The sequence below is a fragment of the Miniopterus schreibersii genome, assembly GCF_964146895.1.
Source record: "Miniopterus schreibersii genome assembly, chromosome: 10".
Classification (NCBI taxonomy): Eukaryota; Metazoa; Chordata; class Mammalia; order Chiroptera; family Miniopteridae; genus Miniopterus; species Miniopterus schreibersii.
This window is the reverse complement of record NC_138110.1, coordinates 21,455,361-21,478,841: the sequence shown is the minus strand read 5'-3', so window position 1 is coordinate 21,478,841 and position 23,481 is coordinate 21,455,361. Positions and strand designations below refer to the sequence as shown.

The 23,481-nt window shown below is 44.7% G+C and overlaps 1 long non-coding RNA gene across 1 annotated transcript; it reads right to left on the bottom strand.

Annotated features, from left to right (window-relative positions):
- Nucleotides 1-399: 399 nt before the first annotated feature.
- LOC308562697 lies at nt 400-3,213 on the bottom strand. Its single transcript, XR_013999651.1, has 3 exons — nt 2,905-3,213; nt 2,502-2,583; nt 400-2,349 (listed from the first exon to the last, which is right to left on the bottom strand). It is a non-coding gene; the product is annotated as an uncharacterized lncRNA (long non-coding RNA).
- Between the last annotated feature and the right edge of the window lie 20,268 nt (nt 3,214-23,481).

Here is a 23,481-nt window from a genome sequence, read left to right as displayed (position 1 = left end):
GCGAGTTTTGGCTTCTCAGGACTTCATCATGTCGACGTTTGAAACGTTCAATCCTTTTTTCCTTAAACTCTGAGCGGTGGGTCTTGACATTGTGCCACCAATTACGCTATGCTGTAGTGCGATTCAAAAATCTTCTGTTGCATAAGACACAGTAAACTATAAATATCTATGAAGTTGAAAGAAAAATAGTTTTCCCACTTTTATTTTTTATTTACAACGTTACCTAGTTTCTTTGGCATATATTCCTCTCTTCCATGAGTCAGAGAACAATCTGGTGTCACAGTTTCATCTTTTTCATCTTCTTTAAATGTAGAAGGTTTGGCTGTGGGTTGAAAAGGGCAGTTTTCTAATCTCTCTTTTTAAGCCAATGATCCACTCCCAAATATGAGAAAACATATTGTAAGTACATTTTCTTTTATTTTAGAATAGAATATAATTAAATTATACAATAACAAATACTTTAGAAAGCACTTAAAAATTTAGAAAAGTTTTCCAGAAAGTTTTAAAATACTATTCCAAAACCAAAACAACAAACAGTACATACTTTTTGTGTTTCTATATAGATGCAAAGAAAATTTGGGACTTCAAAATACTGATTTATTACGCAATAATGAAGTCACAGAGGTTATAGTGGGTATAACCAAAGAAAGGAAGTAAGAGAAGTCTTGAAAAAAACTGAGTTAATCCATGAAAATGCATTATTTAAACCTTACTCCCACTACTTAAAAAGTCCTAGAAAACATAGGAATATATAAGCACATTCCATTATGTCAGAGGGATATTCAAATGGTGGAATATCATACAGCAGTGAAAATGAACTAGGCCTACACATATCAACAAGAACCTCTCAAAAAGCTAGCATGCATTAAACCGCAAGTTGCAGGAGGACACATACATACTCTATGATATATTTATATAAAGTTTTTAAATGTGCAATTCTGCCATGTGTTGTTTAGGATGCCTGTGTATACAGTAATGATATCAGTGCGTGCATGGGAAAGATAAACACAAAACTGAGGATAGTAGTTCACTTTGTGGGGCAGAGTGTGAAGAAAAATGCAATTAAGAAAAGTCCAGGAAGCTTCAACTGTTTTTATTTTACTTCCTAAGATGAATGTTATGCTGTTTTCTAAACCTTTTTGTATGTTTTATATACATCACAATAATTTTTTTTATAAAAAGAGACTGGCTCTTTGGTCACACTCCTGGATCAAGGCTTTCTGAGTGATATGAGCCAATACAGCCTCATAACTGGTTCAGTCAGCAGAAGTATGATCTTTTCTTACCTACCAAAGGCTCCTAAGGGATTGGGTCTCCCCCATGACTCTCACCTAACTACTGCAACTCTCAGATGAGCTTCTCATTCAGCTTCTATAAACTATGGTGGCTTCCACCTGGCCCCATATTGTATAGATTTATTCCCTGATTATTTCATGTATACTGATCTACCATAAAATAATAACAACAATAATACTACCGTTTCTTGGGTGCTCTGTGTGCGCCAATGTGATCCTTAACTTTCTGCATCCATTGTTTTAAACCACCCTTACAGCAACCTTGAGAGCTAGGTATTACCAACTCTGTTTTGTAAACCAGGAAACGAGCTCAGAGATGCTAAATGGCCCGCGCAAGATCACACAGCGAAAAGTGCTCAGCCCACTCATTTTCTGCCATCTCTTCAAGGGTCTTCTCTCCTGTGCCTCCCATGACCTGAGGCTAGATCCAACAGTGACAGACTTTGCCCCAGGAGTGTTGTTCTGATGGGACCGAGCATTGTGACAAGGCTGCAGTGTGGGTGAGCAGGGCTTCCTATTAGTGAAGGCTGCACTGACAGGGCCCCAGTGTGAGAACACGGACTATGCCCATCATGTGCCAACCTGTCATCAGTCACAGGCACCCAGAGCATTTGCTACCAGGTCCCACTAGGTGTCTCTGTTACTTTATTTTTCTGCTGCCTGAAGGTGAACCAAAGCCATGTAAAACTATTTGAAGCCAGTTAAATGGGCTGCCTAGATTTCTGTGGTCTTCAGAGAAATTAGACTTCTGCAACCAAAGCTGTGGGCATGAGGAGGAAAGGTGAGAACTCACATTTATTGGAGGCCCTCTGCATGTCAGCCAGTCTGCATACCTTAGCATTAATAGCCAACACTTAACTAAAACTTGGTATGTGCAGCCCAGCTGTCATAGCTCAGTGGTTGAGTGTCGACCCATGAACCTGGAGGTCATGGTTTGATTCCCAGCCAGGGCACATGCCCAGGTTGCAGGTTCAGTCCCCAGTAGGGGTGTGCAGGAGGCAGCTGATTAATGATTCTTTCTCATCATTGATATTTCTGTTTCTCCTTCCTCGCTCTGAAATCAATAAAAACATATTATTTAAAAAAAAAAAAATTTGTTTAAAACTTAGTATGTGCAAATATTATAGGCTCTTTACAAATATTAACTCAGGCCTCACTACAACCCAGGAGATAAGTAGAGAAGTACAGAGAGATTAAGTAACTTACCTGAGGTCACACAGCTAGTGAGTGGTATGGTCATTTGGATCATTTCATCCTCACAGCAACCCCATGAGGTAGACGTTACCGTCTGTATTTGGTAGATGAGGAAACCAGGCTCAGAAAAGTGAAGAGGCACAAATTTGCACAGCTAGACAGAGACAGAAGCAGAATTCAAATCTACCTGACTCAGGACAAAATATAAGATTTGGCCTCTTCCCTGAGAGGGAGAGAACACTAGTTTGCAGGGAGGGTCCTGCGCCTTCAGCCCCACAAGGTCACAAACACAGGCTGTGGGCCCCAGAAAGGACTGCGCAGCCCACCCTCCTCTGCACACAGGGCCGAGCTGTTCTGAGCTGTTTCAGGAACTGCTTCACAGGAGCCAGAGAAGCGACAAAGCCTGTCATCTTACCTGCACCGCCACCACCATCGCCCCTCCGCCATCCACAGGAGCAGGTCCCACCCGCCACAGAAGCTTGAGGAAGCCTTGCTTCAGACGGGCAGGTTCCAGTCAGCACCAGCAGAGGCTGCTGTAAGGTGGCTCTGAAGGGATCTAAGGAAAGCCTCAAAATTGCTTTCTCTACCCAGCTTTGAGCTGCTGCCTAAAATCCCCCCTGTGGAGATGTGTTTATTTGGCTTAAGGCATTGGCCTCTGTTAAAATACAAATACCACCTGCGGTCGTTTTGGTGCCATCCACCGAACAGTCCTAGTTGTCACCCCGTAGGATGGTACACCCTGTCCCCGCGGAGCTGGATGTGGCCATGTGACCGGCTGTGGATGATAAAGCCCGAGCGGGCCTAATGTGAGTCACTTCCAGCTGGAGCCTCGCCACGGTGCGCACAGTCCTGCGCACCGTCTCCTTCCCTCTGTCGCTGTGGCCGCCAGCTCTGCTGTCTGGGTCCCGGGGTGAGGGTGTCAGCCCCGGTGGACACGTGGTGTGTGCGAGAAATACCTCTGCGGGATGGTATAACCCAGTCCATCTGACCGGTACACCAGCAGGGCACACTGATCTAGTGGTCAGCCATTAACACCTTCGTGTGAGTTTTCACAGAGCCACGACTTTGGGGAAACTGGGGCTTTACTGGAAGGGGGAAAAAAGGAAGAAAAAAATCTGTACTAGTTAATCTCCATAGATGGTCCCAAGCAATACAGCCTCCTGGTACATGCATGTTTCTCACATCTAAAGGTGAAATCTAGCCTTGCCGGGCTTGGCTCAGTGGTTGAGCGTCGACCTAGGATCCAGGCGATCGGGGTTCGATTCCCCGTCAGGGCACATGCCCGGGTTGAGGGCTCAATCAATGACTCTCTCATCATTGATGTTTCTGTCTCTCTCTCTCCCTCTCCTTTCCTCTCTCTGAAATCAATAAAGATATATTTTAAAAAAAAATTAAAGGTGAAATCTAATTTCCCTGACCTTGAATCTGGGCTGGCTGAGGTCACTTGCTTGGCCAATAGAGTGAGGTGGATATGACATTCTGGGGCAGCCAAGGCTAGGTCCTAAGAACCCTGCATCTCTTGGAACCTTTACCACCCTAACGTGCTCCTTTATTCCTTCCCCAATCACTTACCATGAAAACTGAAGTAAAGTTCTTAGATTCACAGTCTCAGTGTCTCCATCTGCGAAGAGGGAATCATGGTCCCCACATCACAAGGTTATTGTGAGGAGGCAGATGCCCTGAGAGACTGGAGGGCAGAGCCTGGGCCCATTAGACACTCAATGAATGTGCATTTGATCATTTATTTCTTTCCAACACCGTAGGAGGAAAGGTTGCTGGCGTTCCCTCCTGCGGGCCTCAGACTCTACGCATTCTCTCCCAGCCAGTCCAGAAGTACCACATGAAACAAAGCATCCCGAATGAGTGTCCAAACAGTGTCCTACCTTCCATTCTAAGGCGTTGCTAGTAAAGGGGTGACTTAAATTGGGTTTCCACTCCCTTTGTCTCTCTTCCCAGTGTCTCTTCTCCATTAGGAAAACCCTGCCCCAGCTGAATCAGAGTTCCCAGGGGGCTCTCTCCCTGAGCCTGAGCATCTTCCCTCTGCTTCTTCTGAGTGCTCCCCACCTCTTTCCCCAGGAAAATAAATAAATCTCTTTCACTCCTAGCTCCCTTAGGGTTCCTCAAAAGAAGTGAGCAGCACCTGAGGAAATGAACAAAACATTGGAAAGATATCCAGGATATAATGGTTATTTTTATGTGTCAACCCAACTGAGCTAAGGGATGCTCAGAGAGGTGGTGAAATCTTATTTCTGGGTGTGTCTGAGAGGTTGTTCCTGGAAGAGGTGAACTTTTGAATTGGTGAGTAAAGCAGATGGCCCTCTCCAATGTAAGGAGCTAATCCATGGAGGCTCCAAAGGGAACCAAAAGGCCGAGAAAGAGTGAATTCCTTCCCTCTGCTTGAGTTGGGACAACCATCTTCCCCTGCCCTCGGAGACATTGGTGCTCTTGGTTTCCAGGCCTTTGACCTCAGACTGAATTTCATCATTGGATTTCCTGCCTCTTCAGCTTGCAGATGATAAATCATGGGACCTCTTGGCCTCCATAACTGTGTGAACCAATTCCTGTAATAATTTTTTTTTTTTTTTGATGAGCACTAAAATCACTTTAATTCCTTGGAATGCTCTTAGAATTCTGGAGCTAAGATAGTAAGAAATTACTTTGGTCTTTTACATGTCAATATTCAGGAAAGAGGTTCCCTCTCTTACCAAACATTCCTCCAGTGGTAGAGACCCCACTCTAAGAAGATTAGGTAGATGATGATAGAGAGATATAGATAAATAGATGATATAGATGATAGATAGATGATAGATAGATAGATAGATAGATAGATAGATAGATAGATAGATAATAGATAGATAGATAGATAGATAGATAGATAGATAGATAGATAGATAGATAGATGATAGATAGAGATGATAGATAGATAGATAGATAGATAGATAGATAGATAGATAGATAGATGATAGATAGATAGATAGATAGATAGATAGATAGATAGATAGATAGATAGATAGATAGATAGATAGATAATCTCCTACCAGTTCTGTTTCTCTGGAGAACCCTAATATACAGGAGTTCTGGTGTCCAGTCCTGGTTCTTTCATTCACTTTTTAATAACCAGGGTTGCCTAAATACATGATGAGTTTACAGTAAGATCCCTGTTACTAGAGGTATTAAGCACAGTTCAGAAAACAGCCTCGGGAGGCCTCCAGTTCAGTGAATGAATGAGTGACATAATAAACTTTGTCTTGAGGGCACTAGAGAGCCATGAAGGAATGTAAAAGTATTTTACACTTGTTACAAGTCTTGTTTCAGACTTGGGCATGACACAAGCAAGTGCTCGTTTATAAAGATCACAGTGGCAGTCGGTGGAGGAATGGACTAGAGTGGGAGAGGCCTGGAGGTTGGGAGACCACTGGGAAAGTATTGTGGTGATCCAAGGAGGCACTAAAAAGGCCTGAATTGAGGCATTGCCCCTTCTAGCATCTAGCAAATTCATTCAGTCAACAAATATTTATCAAGACCCTAACACGGCTCAGGCAATATATTGAGCATTAGCAATTATTATTGAGGACAAGAGGGGTATACATCATATTGTTTTGTTATGTAATTGTCCTCATTAACTTACTCCTTGGCCAAATTAGAGTTTTCCTTTACATTTTGCTCAATAAACAGGAATTGAATTGAACTGAACTGAAATGAAATGAAATCATATGAGAATTGGCATAAATCCCAGTTCTCCAGGTAGATGATTAAACTTCGGATCAAAGAAATAGATATGCGATGTCACTCAGGGTCACAGGAAAAATTCCCGTATCCCGGTTCCTAAATTACTCACAAGTTCCCGAATACTGTCAGCTGGAGGAGACACAGTAACTGGATCTGTGTGCTCTCTTTTGAAAGCTCTCAGGCACAAGTCCCTTGTCCAGAAGCCCGAGTCGGCCAAATACTCTGGTCCCACCTTTGCAGAACACCACTCCCCACTCCCAACTGAAGTTCCCATAAATATTTAGGTGGAGACTGAAACTAACACTTTCAGAGACAGATGGAGGAGAGAGGACGGAGGAGAGGGAAGGCGAGTTTAACAACAAAGGGGGGTAAAGGAGGAAAGAGCATTCTTCTTAGTGTTTCTAAAAATAGCTCCAGTCAAGCCACCTCATTCAAAGTTGTTCAGATATGAAAATGAACTAGGAATCTCTTGCTGTCATTATTGGAAGAGTTTTTTGGCAGGCAAAACACGTCACCTTGATGTGTGTGACAGCTCAGATGCAGAGGATCTCTTCCTAAGCCTTGTGCAAAAAAGTGACAGCTCAGATGCAGAGGATCTCTTCCTAAGCCTTGTGCAAAAAAGCGGTTTAGGACAGTGAGGCCTGCCTTGGTTTGTGGGCAAGTTAGTGTGGGGGTTAGTGCTTGCCTGAGAGAAGAGAGGGGTCAGGACAAAAAATATGTACAAAATCAAAATGATGGCACATTTGTCAACCGCTCAAGCTGTTCATTTCCACTTAGGAGAACGTGGGAACTAGTCTCAGCTTTCCACTAACAGGCTCTAGAGTCTAGGCACTCAACCTCTCTGGGTCTCAATTTCTTTACCGTATCGCAGGCCTGCTTCCTTGGTGGTTTTGTGCATCCCATGAGAGTACCGTCCATAGAGTGCTTGGGAATGTTAAAGGTGCTTTAAAAACACATGGTATTGTTGATAGTCTATTCATCGCCCATTCCTCCCCCAAACTGTGATCCCACTCACACACACACACACACACACACACACACACACACACGCCATTCATTCATCCATTCATTCACGCATTCAACATTTTTTTTTTAGCACAGACTATGTGCTAGGCACTGTTCCAGGCACTGGGCTATATCAGGAACAAAATATCAGTCTTAGTGGGAGAGGACAGATTAAAAGCAAGTAAACAGAAAATATGTCAGGTAGTGATAAGTAATGTAGAGAAAATAATAAAATATACTATGAAAACCTTAAGTCTAAATACTACTTTGGTAAAAGATAGTGCCTATGCGCACGTGAGTGTGTGTGTGTGTGTGTGTGTGTGTGTGTGTGTGTGTGTGTGTGTGTGCTGAGAAGGATTGGGAAGGAAGGAGGAGCTGGGGATTGCAGATGGAAGCACCATATAATTATATACATGTATAAGTGTATAAGTATAATTTGGTGGTGAGAACTGGAATGGAATTGTTCTGACTCTTGGAAGGACATAGAGTTCAAGACCTATTTATTCTATGATTCATTGTTCTGGCTTTGTCTGGACTGGGGCAGGGAGAGAGTCTAGACAAAGTGCCCTGTGGTGCTCAGTGGCAGATGGCCCGGCTGTGGGAAGTTGAATGAGAAAGTAACCTGGAATTTCACCAGTCAGGATCCCTTCCCTCTCTGCACTTGGTAAGAGCAGAAATGAGGAAGAAGCGGCTCCCTGGGATCTTATAGGCCTCCCTCTCCTGTTCTCAAGCTCAGCTCCTCCCTGAGAAGAGCATCGGCCTGGATACTGCAGGTCCAGTCGCCATGCCCTCTCTGACAGGTGAGACGGCACTTTTCTCCCCACCCTGGCCCTACCAGGCCTCTCTCATCTGCGCTCACCTAGGTTGTGCCTCCAATTCAGGATCATATAGATTAGAAAATTTTCAGAACATAGTGGACCCTCCATATTTGGTAGATATTATCATGAAGTTAGCCCTCTGAGCTTTAGTTCTCATGTGTAAATGGGTATAACAGCTGCTACCTCTCAAGATAGATCATAAGTATAAGGATGTATTGTGCGCCACAGGCATTGTCTTAAGTACTTCACACACACCATCCCATTTATCTTAACAAAACTCTGTAAGTACTATTATTATACCCATTTTATAGGTGAGAAATTGAATAGAGACAGTTAAAAAATCTTGCCAAGGTCTCATGGCTAGTAAGATATAGAGCCAGGACTCAAAGTCAGATATCTGTCTCCAAAGCTAGTGTGCTTGACTAATGTTTATAAAGTACCTCAGTCATAATAAGAGTATCAGTTATCTAACTGTTGGAAAACAGGTCACCCCAAAACTTAGTGGCTTAAGACAACCACCATTTATTTCACCCACAATTCTTAGGCCAGTAACTCAACCTAGGTTCACTTGGGTGGTTCTGTTTTTTGCCAGGCTGCCTCATGCATCTGCAGTCAGTGGCAGGGTGGCTAAATGGTTCTGCTTACGTGAGTTGATGGGCTATGATTTGAAAGCCATGGCTCTCCTCCACATGGTCTCTCATCCTCCAGGAAGCCAGCCTGGACTTTTTCCCATGACAGTGATCTAGGCTTGGAACTGGTACACTGCCGATTCTACCCCATTCTTCTGTTCCAAGTAAGTCATAAACCAGCCCAAATAGGATCCACGTCCTGTTAGGAGGTGCTACAAAACGCACATTGAGAGGGTGAGACACAGGAAGGTTAGCAATGGAGCAATCAATCTATCACAACAGGCATTCAATGATAGGCAGTGTTACTATTGGATATTTTTAGACAATGTCCATCAGACAAACCTAGGTAATTACTCTACTATTACTACATTCCTTAGAGATTCTTATAGTAATCTGGACTTTTTCGGCTATAAGAGGTGCAGAAACATAACTCACCAGGAATCTTTCTCCATTTTGGCTGTCATTTCCTTTGGTTGGCACCCTTCTCTCATATCCCTAAAGATGGCAGAAAGGATCACAAGCAGCTCCAGGCTCCCCTGTCCTCCATTCAGCCCCCAGCTCAAAGAGAATGCCTCCATTTCAACACCTTAAAGAAAGATCTGGGAAGACTCCCACTGGCTCAGGTAGTGTCCCCAGACTCATCTCACGGGTCCTTGAGGTCACTGATTGACCAGGACTGAGTCACCGCTCCATTCCTGACAGTGGAGGGAGAGATGTACCTACCAAGAGGAAAATCCCCATTTGTTACCAAGAAAGGGGCAGAGGACACTGAGAAAGTCACTCAATAGCTGTCAACTGCCTGCCTTTTCTCGGTCCCCCAGAGGAATCCCTCCCTATGGCCCTGGAGCCCCTACATTGATCCAAAGTTTCTAGGTGAAAATGCACTAGCCGGGTCTTAATTATTTTTAGGTTAAAAAGTTCAAGGGAACTTCTTTGAGGGGAAGCAAAATTGCCTTTAAATGCTAATTGTAAAATCTTAACTGAGAATTTTGTGAAAGGATCAAAATGAGAACTATTCAGACTAGAAAGTGCAAGGAAAACAAGAAAGAACAGGACAGGAAGTCGATAAGAAGAGAGGGAGACCTTCTGCATACAGAATATACTAGATGCTTTATTCCTGGCCTGGGAACATCCTGGAGTAAAGCCTGTGCAGGAGGCTGGAAAGAAAAGAGAATTCCTGGCTTCTGCCCTCGGGAGTCTTCTTACTTTTAACCTTGTGATTCCCACGATTCTGGCTCAGAGTGACCAGGGTTCAAATCCTTGCTGCCCAACTTACTAGCTATGTGGTCTTGATTGAGTGATCCATAGTTTACTGTCCAAACCAGGGCACTTTTGAAAGTGAAAGGGGACGTTATCAATGCTTTCACGAGGGCAATATAATAATATGGTCATTCCTCTCAAGCAAAATGATAAAAACTTTTATTTTTAGTGGCACATAATAAGAAATAATGAGAAAGCAAAGGAAGGCTGAGACTCCGAAGGGCAGCAATGGAAGAATTAGGAAGATCGCCAAGAGCACAGATGTGTCATTAGAGACCAAGTCTAAGATCACCCAGACCCTCGCAGTCCCGATTACTATGTATGGATATGAAAGCTGGGCACTGAAGAAAGCTGATAGGAAAAAGTGGATTCGTTGGAAACACGGCGTTGGAGGAGAGCTCTGCGAATACTCTGGGTCGTCAGAGGGACAAACAAGTATATCTCAGAGCAAAGGAAGCCTGAAACATCACAGGAGGCAGAAATAACAAAACTGAAGCACAACATGAGAAGGAGGGTTCTTTGGAAAAGACAAGAATACTGGGGGAAAATAGAAGGCAGCAGAAAAAGAGGAAGACCAAGTATGAGCTGGATGGACTCCAGAAAAGAAGCTCTATGAGTTTACAGAAGCTGAACAGGGCTGTTGAGGACAGGACATTGTGGACATTACTAAATCATAGGGTTGCCGGGAACTGAAGCCAACTCAACGGCACGTAACACAATAATATTTAATAACACAAAAATATATTTGTTCAGCACTTATTATTAAACTGTACTCAGCTCTTTATGTACTCACTATACTCTATGGTGTGGCAATTATTATGATCCCATTTGACAGGTGAGAAAACTGAGGCTTGGAGAAGTTACTTAATTTTACCAAGATCTAGGGGACAATATGTTTTAGTTTTCCTGTAATCACACAGTAATGAGACTGTAAAGAACCATTAGAACTTGAACATTCAAATGAGTATCCTTGCCGGGAGTACTCATCTTGAGAAGCTATCCAGCTATCCAGTGCTCACTACTAAACAGGCGTTTGGAATTGTGTTTTTGGACTGTCCCACAGATCATGAGACACATATTCTTGAGAATCATTTTTACTAAGTTTTCGACCATAGAGGATAAATATGATTTTTGAAAAGAACCCAAAGTGATTCAGGATAAAAATGAATCACCCAAAAATATATTTTGACTTCTGGCTTCCACCTAGAATGTAGAAAGCTGAGAAGAGTGTCACTCCTGACTTAGCAAAAAGAAAAAGCCCAAAACCTACCTAATCATAACTTCTCTTGAGCCCAGCAAAAACCTGATGTCACAGGGCAACACAATTAGCATAAAATTTAAAACAGGTTCCTCTGAAGATAGACAGGACATGAGCACTGGCTCACCTGTGAGCAAAGGAGGAAGGCACGGCCACCACTCAAGTCAGCAAGAAGCTTCCAGCTAAAATGTTTGAAGAATCACAGCGGCCGAGTGTGGGCTAGTGTGAGACCACAGAACTCCTGGGAGTGAGTTGCAGACACAAGGCAGCTCCCACCACTCAGCACCTCTTCTCCATTGACCCCACCAGGCACTCATGGACGATTTGGGGCAAGGTGGTAGATCAGAGAAAACCATGCTCCATGGTTGGAAGAGGGGAGTAGACACAAACAACTCTGTGAAACGCATTAAGCCACTGGGGGAAAGGCAGCAACTCTAGGGCCCTAGGACACAGGTGAAGAAAGACACGCTGCAACTGGAGGAAGAGAGAAAAATCTCTACTCGGAAAGGAGGGAGAGAACACGATCCTGGGCCCACCATTAGGGTGCCTGTTATTGGAAGAAAGTCAGGATCATAGAGACAACCCCACTTCCAAGACACAGAGACCGGTGCCTGCCCAAGGCTGGGGCTGAAACAGAACAGCAGAGAACCCCCTGCCACCCTTCCACACCCACCACCAGGCTGGCAAGCACCAGGTAACAAACACCAGGTGACAAGCAACAACGTCTGCCACTGTGGGAGGGGTCAGAGGATGGGGAGAGAATGCCCCCCCGTGGTGCAGGCACACAGGGAAGCTGGGGGTAGAGAAGGAACGTGGGGAAAAACCCTTCTGGCAACCCAGGCCCCTCCCTTAGCACATGATGATGCTAATCAATGCAACAAGTAGAAAGAAAATCAGTGAAGACTTAGCTGACCCCAGCACACTATCAACCATCTTGCCCTGGTTGGATTTATACAACATTCCAAACAGTGACATCAGAATACACATTCTTTACAAGTGCACATGGAATGTTCACCAAGATATCCCATAAAACAGACTTCAATTTAAAATAATTGATATCATAGAAAGTATGATCCCAGACCATATTGGAATTATACTAGACATAGATAACAGAAAGATAGCTGGAGAATCCCCAAATATCTGCGAATTATGTACCATACTTCCAAGTAGCCCATGGGTCAAAGAAGTCACATAGGAATTAGAAAATATTTGGAATGAAATTAAAATGAAAACAATGAATTCAACTTTGTCGAATGCACCTAAAGCAGCACTAACAGGAAAAATATAGCATAAAATGAACATATTAGAAAATGAAGAAAGGTCTCAATTTGAGGGAAATGGATATCTTAACAATATTGAACACCCCAATACCTTTACTTAGGTCTTTTATATACTTCAATAATGTTTTGTACTTTTTAGAATAGAGGTCTTGCATGTCTTTCACCATAAAGCTTTGAGTTTCCAAAGAAATAAATGACATCTGAGCATAAAATAGAATTTTTAGTTTTATTAGGGGCACATTCCAAATCAAATAAAGAACTAAAGCTTCATTTACTCATTTTAGCAACAAATGTTCAAATAACCACTAAAAATTGTTTTTAAAAGAGGAAGATACTGCTAGTGGCTACTTATTCAAGAGGCAGATCCAATTATTAGCTCCTCAAAGGCAAGAGACTGTCTCTGGCTGGATTTAAAGAATACTTCACAGACTTCCCTACTCAGAAAGGATGCTCATAAAATCATTTTAAAAGACTCTATGTCTCTTAGCCACATTTTAAGTGTCCTTCAAGACTCAGCTCAAGTGGCACCTTGTCTGAGAATTGTCTCCGATGACAAGTTGCCATCCACACCGAGCTAGAGCCTAACTATGTCTCCCATGGCAACTGTTTGCCGTTATCTTAACTTGTGCTTCACTTAACTTTGTTAGGCTATGAGTAATAGAGACCTGAAACACAGTGACTTCAATGCCGACGGGTTCACTCGCTCAGAGAAGAAACTGCCTGAAGGTAGGCAGTGTGAGGCCGGTATGGCAGCCCCACAAAGCCATCCATTCTCGTCTTTCCGCTCTGACACCCTCGCTGCATGGGTTTCACCCTCAAGGTCACCACATGATCCAACACGGCAGCTGGAAATGCAGCCTCTGGTCCACGCTGCAGACACCGGCAGGGGCCAAGGTCCCAAGGTGGCCCTCCCTCTATGCAGTTTTTCCAGATGTCCCACCAGAACTTCCGTTTACATCACGTTGGCCAGAAGCTAACCCAGGGACCACACATTGGTAAAGAAGCCTGAGAGATCCAGTCTTTATCCTTGTAACAATGCTCCCGGCTAAGAGTCAGGATTCTGTTACTGCTGAAGGAGGGAATGAATATGGACAGGCAGCTGGTAGTTCCTGCCAACCAGACTTAACATGCCAGATTATAACTGCCTGGTTGTCTGCTCCCATCACAACAACGTGTATCCCGCCCAGCTGGTGTGGCTCAGGGGTTGAGTGTCGCCCCATAAACCAGGAGGTCAAGGTTCAATTCCCCCTCAGGGCACAAGCCCGGGTTTCAGGCTCGATCCTCAGTAGGGGGCGTGTAGGAAGCAGCCGATCAATAACTCATCATTGATGTTTCTATCTCTCTCTCCCTCTCTCTGAAATCAATAATAATAATAATTATTATAACAATAAAAAGAATGTGTATCCTGAGTGTCTAGTGCAGAACCTGGCATACAGTAAGACACAAAAAAATTTTAATTTTCATATTGAAGTTTATCACATATAAATTTATATATCACATATCACATGAGTACACTAATTGTAAATGTACATTTATATACATTTCAATGACTTTTCCCATATGAATACACCTATATAACCACCGCCCAGGTCAAGATGTACAGCATTTCCCCTACCCACTCCAGAAGGTTCCTTCCTGCCCCTTCCTAGTCCACTCCTTCCATAGATAACCACTATTCTGACTTTTCTCACCTCAGCTTTTGCCTGTTCTTGAACCTCATATGAATGAAACATATGGCACACGACATTTTAACCAACTAATGATTTCTAGGAACTGTAACCATCCAATCTGGGTTTTCTGGGTTAGTCTTCATTTCAAATGTTGTTATAAAAACATTCTTACTTTCTAGAATATTGGGTTCCTAATTGACATACCCGGATGCTGTCCACAGATATTATATAGTCCCATTCCCTTTGATCTGCGATGCTTTCCCCAATAAGTTCTCTTACCTGCCTTCCTTTTAAGAGGAATGTGCCTGAAAATGCCACCTTCATCAAGAAGCCCCCTGCTGCCATTCCAGGTGTGCCCGGGCATTCAACATGCATTTGATGGGGACAGTGATGACAGTGGGACATAAACAGAAGCTGGCAATGGAGACAAACAGACTCGAGGCTGGCCATCTGGAACACCTGCAGCTGGCCCAGTGTGACGCTGTGAACTGGTCCAAAGCGCCCAGCTGGAGAATTCTCTGCCTCTGCCACCCCCACCATTGGCAAGGAAGCATCACCCTCCTCACTTGGCAGTCGGCTCATTCTCTATTGGTCAGAAACAGAAAAGCGGGCCCAGATTTGTTCATCAGGCCCAGCAGGACATGGCAAACGCTTGGCAGAAACATGAGCAGGAGACAAAAGGCTGTCAGAGCTGGGTGTGATGGGAAGGCCGCACTGTTCCTTCCTCTGTGAAAAGGACCCCATTCTTCCTGGAAGGCCCTGCAGAAAGTTTGTCCTGCCATGTGTCAGCCTTTGGCTAAAATGAGGACGTTGACTGGGATGAGGAGTGGGGAGGAGAGTGGCAGGAAGGTCAGGGGAAAGAGGGGATGCGCCACATGAGGATGCAACCATTCATGTTAAGGTGGCGAATGTGGACATGTGGGAATGATGGCATTGTAGCCAGGGTGCCGTATTCCCTTCAGCTCTGGGTATATCAGCATGGCCCTGACAGACACACACACACACACCCATAGAACAAATCTCAAGCCCTAGCCTCCAAGTCTGGAGAGTCCTGGGTGACTACTGAGAGGCAGCTAACCCATGACCCAGGGTGGAATGGGAAATGCCAGGCTAGACCTTCTATTCCAGCTACTTCTCCCGCCCTGGTCCTGAGCCCTCCTCCCACCATTCATTCCTCCTTTAGGATACTCTAGGACCACAATTCAATTTAGTTTTGTAGAGTCAGGCTGGGGTGACCTCCCCTGGAGTCATCCCCAAAGTAGATGAGCTAGGCCATTTTTTGGCCACACTACTCAACCAGTAGTTCCTCCTTTTGTATTCTCAAGCATAAAAGTATGGCTTTCCCACCTTGAAGAACAGCATGTGAATGCTCAAAGGGGGTCCAGACCAGTACAACACCAAGATCTAACTGGGGAAATACGGTACCTCCTTGTCTCAGAGGTGATGAACCCTCGTAAGGTCAACCAGGGTGATTCTCTGCACTTCTAAGATAATCATGATGTTAGAAGTCTTAGATCTGAGGTTCTCCAGCCTGGCCTCACATCAGAACCCCCTGAAGAGCTTTTAAAAACACATTGATGCCTTAGCTCTGCCCTCAAATATTCTGATTGAACTGGCCTGCAGTGGAGCCTGGACATGGACATTTTTACAAAGCAACCCCGGACGGTTCCAGTGTACAGCTAGGGCTGAGAACCACTGGTCTAGTCCCTCCCTGCCCTGGCTCCACGACCTTACTCATAAGGAGAAAAAAAACAGAGAAAGTGGATGTGACTTGCCCAGGTTCACAAAGTCAGATGTAGCCAAGCCAGCACTAGAACCTCAGCCCCTTGGTTCCTGTTCAGAGCTCTCTCTTCTGCTCCACAGCTATCAATACGGGGCAACAATGTTCTCCCCAAGTGTAGCCTCTGAGAAAGGAGGGATGGGAGGAGGCCCAAGGGTGCCGGACATCTGGAGGAAGGAGAAGAATCGAGGTGGCCAGTGGGGGAAGCCACAGTCACGTTAGCCTCACCACACAAGAGGAAAAGGCGGTGCGGATGCACAGCCACCTTAGCTCTCAGCACAGCCTCCACCAGAGTACGAAGAAAGTAGTTTAGTCCTAGGATTACACTCCATGGTCATTGTCACAGCCTCCACTGTTCGCGGCTTTGTATCACTGTGAACGTTACCGCAGTCCCCAAACCCAGGTACGGTTCCCAGCTCTGAAAGGCAGCTCCGGGCCTGACCTGCTCCTTTCACCTACCCAGGGAAAGCTGCAGCCGACACAAATACAGCCACCCCCAGGGGACAGTCCCGCTGAAAGGGCCCTGTGTCTTAGAGGCTGCACATAATACCCAATTATCCCCTGGCTTCCCCAGGGAGAGAATGGAGAGGTGAGGGCTTTCAAAAGCCAGCAGCCCTCAAGACTCCATTATGGGAACACTCACACAGCTGCCTTTCTCCAAAACACCACAGAAGGTCACCGGGACACGGGGCAACAGAAGCAGCCCTCTGGGGCTCGGAGAGCAGCCTCTCTCCCTGTCCTGGCCCAACCAGAGAACTACCGCTTCCATTCTTAGCAATCGAAACTAAGATGGGCGATGTTGCCCCAGCCGGCTTGGCCTAGCGGCTCGAGCGTTGTCCTGCAGACCGAAGGGCCCCAGATTCGACTCCGGTCAAGGGCAGGTACCTCGGTGGCAGGCTCGATCCCCGGCCCCAGTCGGGCCGTGTGGTCGGGGCGCATGCAGGAGGCAACCAATCTATGTGTCTCTCTCACATCGATGTTTCTCTTCCCCTCCACCACCCCCCTCTCCTTTCCACTCTCTCTGAAAAAGCAATGGAAAAACTATCCTCAGGTGAGGATTTAAAAAAAAAAAAAAGATGGAGGATGTCTTTGCAGAAATTCAGCATCACATGGGAGGCACCTAGCGGGTAGGCTCTGAGGAGTTTGACTATGGAAAAACCCAAGCAAAGAGGTCCTGCTCTCATTCGAGACAGCTCCACGCTCTGCACTCCCCTTTCTGGCCTCCCCCTGCCATTCCCCCTGGGCCTTTTCTCCGCCTTCCCTACTCCCAGCCCTGCTCACCAGACTTCACCCCAAGCTCTTCTGCTGCTTCTCCTGGTGTCTCCCCACCACGTTAGCAAGCCCTCTGGGCCAGAAACACATCATCCACTCTTCCAGCTTTGCTTCCCACAGCTATCAACACCCTGCTGAGCTCACAACGACAGCCAAAGCAATAATCAATTTCTGTTAACAGAACTGATCATCAGAGATTGAGACAGAAAACATTTCCTTCTCTTCAAATTTGAATCTCTGGGCTTTATTTCACCCCGTTTTTCTCACCACCAGAAACACTGAAATTTTGATAATACACATATGGCTCATGAAAAGCATTTATTCTTAAATTCCACAAATTTGGAGGAGGGAGTATTCTGTCGGGTTTAAAAGCATCGAGTCATGCCTGGATTTTGAATCCTTGGTCTAGCACTTGCTCCCTGGATTACTCTGGGCAAGTAAACGAACCTTTCCAAGGTTCAGGTTCCTTATCTGTAAAATGAAATTAATATTAGTGCTCTGGTCCTTGAATCGTGACAATGAAGTGACATAATGTCCGTAATGCTCTTAGCATGTTGCCTGGCACATGGTACGTGCTGGATGAAAGTGGAGTATCACTATTTATTGAGCACCTACACATCTTTGGCGAGCATGGTGCAAGATGCTGGGCACACAAAGGAGAATAAAGCAATATATGGTCTTAAGACTTGTACCAGTGAGAGAGGCAAACCCACAGAAGGTCATTATAAGGCAGTGTTACAATTGCAATGTAGAGACATGGACTGGATATCTTAGGGAGCCCAGAGCTAGGAACTCACAACTGAGTGGCAGATAAACAGAAGGGCTGCAAGTGGCTGGTGGGAAGGCATTCCAGGCAAAGGAAAGTGCATGAACCAGAATATAGAAGCTTGCCGAGTGGGAGGAACTGACTGACACTGCTGTAGTATTAAGCTGAAGATAGAAAGAAGCAGTAAAGACAGTGTGAGTTTGGCCGGCTACCTTTTCTGTTTCTCGCCTTGCTGGTGTTACAGAGTGAAAAACGCATGGGATGAGTAAGTACCTCCTTGGTTTCTGCCACTTGCTTCCTTTCAGATGCATGTGCCTGAAGGAGGAACCAACAGATGTAATCTGCCTCACACCTCAGTTCATGCACTTAGCAGGGTCATTCCCTGGGGGGCCCTGCACCAATGCAGAAGCCTGCAGGATGCACGGCATGGTCCTTTGCTCACAGAGCCTGTCATCAGGGATCACCACCTCCAATCACGACACAAGCTGGCTAAAGGACTGACAGAGGATCGATGCCTCGGGGGAGTCCCCCGCCTGCACCTGGAATTCAGCAGTCACTAGTCCTGGGCACTAGACCTCAGCACAGAGGACACTGAGTGAGGAAGTGACAGAGTCAGAGGGCCAGCTGGTAGAGATGGCACTCTCATATTCTCAGGCAGGGCTTGCGGCTACATCTGCATGCCAGGACCCACCCCCACTGCCGTGTAAGAAAACGCTCAGGCACCAAGGACATATACGTCCTAGTTCTATTAACCCATCATGTCATGGGGCTGAAGATACACAGGCAAGAGGGAGAATACACAGAAGTGGTACAGAAAGGAGGTGACGAATTCCCCTCCGGCTGGCAGACAGTCCTGAGCTTGAACCCAGGCTCCACCTCTTAGAAAACCCGACAAGTTAATATCATCTCTCCGAGCCTCAGTTTCCTCCTTTATAAATGGGAATAACATCTACCCCATAGGGATCTTGTGAAGATGAAATGAAATCATGCATATAATAAGTTTGGCACATACAGAGTGGGCAAAAGTAGGTTTGTAGTTGTGACCATGCAAAACAGAGTTTAATCTTGTATTGTTATTTATTAATTATTGTGTTATTTTCCATATGAACAACGATAAACCTACTTTTGTCCCACCCTGTATTAAATATTCAGGAAGGGTTCGTTGCTATTATTGTCGATATAATTGTCCTTATAGGGACAAGTGCTGTAATCTCATCCATGAGCTGCATACCAGGTACTCTGATAGGTGCTGGAGATCATAAGGCAAATAAGACAGCACATATCCTATGTTTAGTTTATAGTTTAGTGGTGGAAGGAGATTAAAAAAAAAGTATGTCACAATTTAAGGTAGAAGTACTCTAGTAGGGGTAAGCACGGGAGATGTGGGAACCAGAAGGGCATTTAACCCACTGTGGAGGTGGGCAGGAGGCAAGCTGTTCATGGCTCCTTAGAGAATGTAGCTCATGTGCTGCCTCCTTAAGGGTGGGAAGTATAAGCCCTGTGAAGGGTGCTGGGTAGGGGAAATGAACAAGGGCTTAGGGAAGAGCATTCCAGGTAATAAGAATACGGACATGATTAAATCTGCTGGCAAGTCTAACCCACAGGCTATCCTGGCAATAACGGGGGAAATGTGGTTTGGTGACTAGGGTGCCATCCAGTTTGAATGCTATATATTTAAGGTTCTGCTATGTCCATTCATGACTTGATAGCTCATTTCTTTTTAGCGCTGGATAATATTCCATTGTCTGGATGTGCCACGATTTATTTACCTATTCGCCCACTGAAGGACATCTTGGTGACTTCCAAGTTTTGGCAATTAGAAATAAAGCTGCTATAAACATCCATGTGCAGGTTTTTGTGTGGACATACGTTTTCAATTCCTTTGGGTAAATAACAAAGAATATGTTTGCTGGATCACATGGTAAGAATATGTTTAGTTCTGTAAGAAATTGCCAAACTGTCTTCCAAAGCAGCTGTACCAACTTTTTTTTTTAATGTGAGAGAAAATCCCTGTTGTTTTTTAAACCACTGTAATTTGGGTCTCTGCGGCTGATTTCAGTTCCTAATTGGTACGGTGGGAACGTGCCTCCTGAGTGCTGATTACCTGAATAGACATCTGCCTACACATAACTGGCTGCCTTAACCAAAAAGCCAGAAGTAACTGCTCACCCAGTCATGTGTGCTTTTCCTTTGGCATTTACTCTCTTCCATGAGGTCAGGAGAGCCTGCCAAATGCATAGCAAAGCCATGGCTCCCTCCTATTCTAGCTCTCTATGAGCATTAGCAATACCAGACAAGACTTCGCTTTGGCTCAGCTTCTAAGTTTTGTGTTGTTAAAAAGTCTTCAAGAGATTCCTTCTTCTGGTAGGTGCTTGCAAACCATTTAATAATCTGTTCTTCTGGCATTTCTCTGGTCCTTCATCATTTTCACCAAGATTAAGAATAGTTGTTTCATAGTTGAGTCTACAAATCCTTTCATAGTTAGAATCCTCAAATGCTGAAGTGAGCAAATATTCCCCACTATCATTATCCGGTAATCAAAGTCATTTCAGCAACTTGATCTGGCTCCGTGCTGTGCGATAGATGTGTTCTGGGGGAGCTATATATATATCGCATCACTATAAATTAATTCCTGTTTTAAATGAGTGGGAAAAGCTCATCACAGAAGAGGATAATTCAGCAAATCCTTCTATAAAGCAGTAATTCCATTATATGAATAATCACCATCGAATTTAGTTCTCTGTGAGTATAAAATGTTCAAATATTGAGGGTTTTTTTTACATATGGAGATTATAGCTGAACATTTGGTTATAGTCGATTCCTTTTTTCTTCTTTAACGTCATCAGTATTGTCTTCCTTGTAGTCTGTTGTCATCACCAGGAAAGGCACTAAACTTTAGAAACCTAAGAAAAGAACAGCGGAGCATTAGCAATACCAGACTAGAGGCTGTCGTATCCATTCATAAGCAGGCCTTGCTCTGTGGTGGGGAACCCTGTAGCCTTCTTCAGGGGTATATAATGATTAGTTGGTTATATGACCTTGGGCAAATCACCAACCATAGAAACTCTCTGGACCACAATTTCTTTATCTGTAAAATGGGAATGATAGAGTTAGTGTGAGAAATGAGATAACTAACACAGAGTGTTGTGACGGTTAATTGTATATGTGAACTTGACTGGCCTAAGGGATGCCCAGGTAGTAGCATTTGAATTGGTAGACTGAGAAAATCAGATGCCTCACCAGTGTACGTGGGGGGGGGGGGGCATCTGCTCTGCTGAAGGCTCGACTAGAACAAAAAGGCAGAGGAAGGGCAAATTCTCCCTCTCTGCTAGAGCTGAGATATCTATTTTATTCTGCCCTTGGACACTGGTACTCTTGCCTCGGATTGGGACTAAAGGATACCACTGGATTTCCTGGCTCTCCAGTTTGCAGACCTCAGATCCTAGGACTTCCTGGCCTCCATAATTGTGTGAGCCAATTTCTATAATAAATCTCCTCTTAGCTCTCTCTCTCTCCATCTATATAGAGAGAACCCTAATACAAAACCTACCACATGCTATGTGTCCAATTAATGCCAGCTATTATAATTGCTATTTGAAGTGTTATTAAATGGTGGAGTTAGACAGGCCCTCTCCTTAAGAAAATAGTTACAACCACCTCACGCCCAATAAGGATGATGACTATAAGACACATAACAAAACAGAAAATGACAAATGTTGGCAAGGATGTGGAAAAATTATAACTCTGCGCACTGTTGTTAGGAAAGTAAAATGGTGCAGCCACAATGGAAAACAGTAAGGTAGTTCCTCAAAAAACTAAAAATAGTATATTATATGGTCTATCAGTTCCACTTCTGGGTGTAGAACTAAAAGAATTGAAAGCAAGAACTCAAAGAGATATTTGTACCCCCATGTTCATAACAGCATTATTCACAGTAGCCAAAAGGTAGAAGCAACACAAGTGTCCATCGATGGATGGATGACTGGATAAACAAAATGTAGTATATACATACAATGGAATACTATTCAGCCTTAAAAAAAAAAAAAAAAGGAAATTCTGGCAACATGCTATAACGTAGATGAACGTTGAGGACATTAGGTGCCAGGTGAAATAAGCCAGTCACATACAGGACAAACACTGTATGGTTCCACTTACACGAGGCCCTAGAGTAGTTAAATTCATGAAGCAAAAAAATAGAATGGTAGTTTCCAGGGGCTGGGGGGAGGGGGAGAAGGGAATGGAGAGTTGTTGTTTAATGGGTATAGTTTCAGTTTTGCTAAATGAAGAGTTCTGTGAGAGGATGGTGGCGATGGAAGCATGGCAATGTGAATGTGCTCTGTGCCGAATTGTACACTTAAATATAGTTAAGATGATAAAACTTATGTTATATGTATTTTACCATAATTTTATTTAAAATTTGGAAGAAAAAAACCTCTATAATTCTGTTAGTGGTGAGACACCAAGAGCTCAGTCTTTGTGTTCTTGAAGGGAAGATTTCAGTCAAGAGACAAAATGCAGCAAAGCAAACAAAAATTTATTGGCCACAGCAAAGGCACACTCAGGACAGTGAAACAAGGAAGGACTTAGAAGCAGCAGGAGAGCCTAGGCTGGGCTGCTTTGGCTCACTGGGAAGTCAGAGGACAAAACGGGGCCTTGGAGACAGATTCAGGGGGTTAACCTGGGACGAGCTGCCACTGCCCATTGCTCTCCTGATTGCAAGTCTCCTGTGGTCCCTTGGAGTTTAGGAGATGTGTGCCTGTGAGGGAATGAGAGGAAGAAAGAAATGGCACGGGTGTGTTCCCCAGAAGGAAAGCGCACACTGGGTCCTTCGTCTGGAGAGTTTTCATCTGTCTCTTACAGGAAGGCAATCTTAGGGAGGTCTCAGAGGAGGGTCTCAATAGAGTATTCATCAGCTTTCCAGGTGTGCTCTTTCAGCATTGTGGTCTCCTCTGATTGGTAGGCACCAGGACAGGGGATGCATTAGTCAATGCAACTGGTCCTGATGCCAGCCATGGTGTCACTTGTCTGGTTTTGCTGCTTTTCTGGGCCTGGAGCTGAAATACAACTGAGGTCTTGATGTTATCTTTAGGGAGGAAAAGTCAGGGGTGGGGCGTCTAAACCAAATGACCAGCAATATGCTGGGGGAGGGTAGGTCACCCTGGGGAGAGGTCCCTGTTTTCCCAGTTTTGCCCCTTGCTAGGTACCTGGGGCTTTCCACCCTGGTGACCTTCTGTACCTGGCCCATCGTCTTTGTTCTGCTCATGTCTGTCCAACTGCCTATTTCAATTCCATGACTGGAGGTTTTCTATATCTAGGAAATGGAAACATACCAGGTGGAAAGAGATTGTAGAGAATAGAGGAGTGACAGTGAGGACAACCTGGGATGTGCTTTGGTGGAAATGAGCATCTCCCATAGCTCACAGGTGGCCCACTCAGAGCGTACTCACATTTCACAGTATCCCTGGAGCTAATTCCATGGCCGAGTGGCTTCACAAAGCACAGCATAGGTTAAGACCTGTGTCTAG